The sequence below is a fragment of the Portunus trituberculatus genome, chromosome 31 (genome assembly GCF_017591435.1).
Source record: "Portunus trituberculatus isolate SZX2019 chromosome 31, ASM1759143v1, whole genome shotgun sequence".
Taxonomy (NCBI): domain Eukaryota; kingdom Metazoa; phylum Arthropoda; class Malacostraca; order Decapoda; family Portunidae; genus Portunus; species Portunus trituberculatus.
In genome coordinates this window covers 2,391,622-2,394,121 of record NC_059285.1, presented here as the reverse complement: position 1 = coordinate 2,394,121, position 2,500 = coordinate 2,391,622, and the positions used below count along the sequence as shown (strand labels likewise).

At 41.8% G+C, this 2,500-nt stretch overlaps 1 protein-coding gene across 6 annotated transcripts in view; it reads right to left on the bottom strand.

The window, feature by feature from the left end:
* LOC123511149 (prostaglandin E2 receptor EP4 subtype-like) overlaps positions 1-2,500 on the bottom strand; it is a 224,362-nt gene that overhangs the window by 155,263 nt on the left and 66,599 nt on the right. The window lies entirely within an intron of this gene.

The window sequence follows — 2,500 nt, the reverse complement described above, 5'->3', positions numbered from 1 at the left end:
TTCCCCCGGCACACCATTCGGACCGAGACCCAGTACTAGCCACTTCAGAGTACACAGACTATTTATTGCTGTGAGAGTCAAGCATGTCCTTCCTTCCTTTCTGTCTTTCCAGGTGAGACAAAAGCGTCAGACTGAAGCACTCACCAAGACAAAAACTCGATACAATTTTCTTCCTCCACTCCTTCATTCACGCACTCACCAAGACAAAACCTCGATACAATTTTCTTCCTCCACTCCTTCACTCACGCACTCACCAAGACAAAGAGGGATTCACTACACACCATTCTTTCCCTCCATGCCAAGGAAGACTCGACTAAACTCTTCTCATTACTTCCTGCACTCGATGACCGCCTCACTCATGAAGCAAAAACTCAATTAAATCCTTCTTTCCTCCTTTATTTGAGATCACAAGTACGTAGCAAACAAAAACGAAAGAAAAGACCGCTAAACTTTCCTAAACATCTTTCATTACTTCGCTCACCCGGTAACCATCTCACTCTTTTTATTTATACTCATGAAGCAAAAACTCAATTAAAACGTTTTTTCTTCCTTCATTCGTGATAGGAAGAACGTAGAAAGCAGTGAACAAATAAAAAAACACCCCAAATCTTACTTAAACATCTATCATTATTTCCCTCACTCGATAATTGCCTCACTCATGAAGCAAAAACTCAATTAAAACGTCCTTTCTTTCTTCATTCGTGAAAGGAAAAGCATAAAAATCAATGAAGAACAATAAAACACGCCAAATTTTACGTAAATATCTATCATTACTTCACTCACTCGATAGCCGCCTTACTCATGAACCAAAAACTCAACTCATATGTTATTCCTCCTTCATTTGATGACAGAAGAACGTAAAAAACAAAGAAAAAAAAAAACTGCACTAAATTCACCTAAGCGTCTTTTATTACTTCCTTCACTCCATAACCGTCCCACTCATGAAGCGAAAACTCAATTCAAACATTTTTCCTCCTTTATTTGAGACCGAAACGTAGAAAATAAAAAGAAAACAAACACTAGACTCCCCTAAGCATCTCTCAATACTTCCCCCACTCAGATGCAAAAAAACTCAATTAACCCCTTCAGTACCATGACGCTCTTTCGTATTCATTCTGGCTACTATCTGCCAATTTTACACAGCTTCAGAAACTCATGTGGGGGATTAAAATAGTGAAGACTCAGGCCATTAATCTTCTGACTTCCATAGACCCTTCTTAATGCAAGCAAAATCGTCTAATCACACCCAAAACACAAGGTAATAAAAAGCGTCCTAATACCGAAGGAGTTTAAACATCCTGTCCTCCTTCGTTCGAAACTGCAAGAACGTAGACCACAAACAGGAAAAGAAAGAAACACACCACTACGTCCTCATTCATTTCCTCACTAGACAGGAAGCCCTACACACTACAGCCATTAATCCATGTAAGTAATGCCTTAATAAACACATAAAGAGGAATATATGATGGGCTGGGAGCACGTGAGGGGGGGAGAGTAAGTACCTGACGGGAATTCCCCAAGGCGCTACTATAAGGAAAGAAGAAGGGGCCTTTTTATATTATCCTCTTTCTTTCCCGCCAATTGAGAAGCTTCACGCCTCCTTCAGTGTGTGTGTGTGTGTGTGTGTGTGTGTGTGTGTGTGTGTGTGTGTGTGTGTGTGCTGTGGGACTACGAGGAGGTGTTTAATAAAGGGATTGTTTGGGTTTAGGATTAAGGAAAAAGAGGATGAGAAGTGGAATGTGTGGTGTACAGGTTGGTTGTGATGGTGGTGGTGAAAAGATTGGTTAGAATAATGACACTGTTGCTGCTGCTGCTTTTACTACTACTACTACTACTACTACTACTACTACTACTACTACTACTACTACTACTACTACTACTACTACTACTACTACTACTACTACTACTACTACTGCTGCTGCTGCGCTGCTGCTACTACTTTACTGGCGGTATTAATGATAGGGTTTTGATAGGAGCATATTTGAAGTAGTAGCAGCAGCAGCAGCAGCAGCAGCAGCAGCAGCAGCAGTAGTAGTAGTAGTAGTAGTAGTAGTAGTAGTAGTAGTAGTAGTAATGATAATAATAGTTGTGGCAGCTGCAAAAGAGAGAAAAAAATCTAGTCACACACACACACACACACACACACACACACACACACACACACACACACACACACACACACACAGCCCCACTCTTCAAGACGTCAGAATCTTTTCCTGTGACGTCACGCAGGCGAGGACCAATCAGAGGAGAGGATGCTGAGGAGTCCACCAATCAGGAGGCAGTAACTATCAAAACACTGGCTTGGGTTAATGACAGATTGTTACGAGACTGTTAGTGGGGAAGGATGGGTATGGGAGGATGGGAGGGAGGGATGGGGGAAGGGAAGGATAGGGGAAGGTAGGAGAATGGGAAGATAAAGAGGGAGATGAAGAAGAGATACGACTAATGGATGAGGGATAGTGGTAGGAAAGAAGGAAGGAAGAGAGGAAGGAAGAAA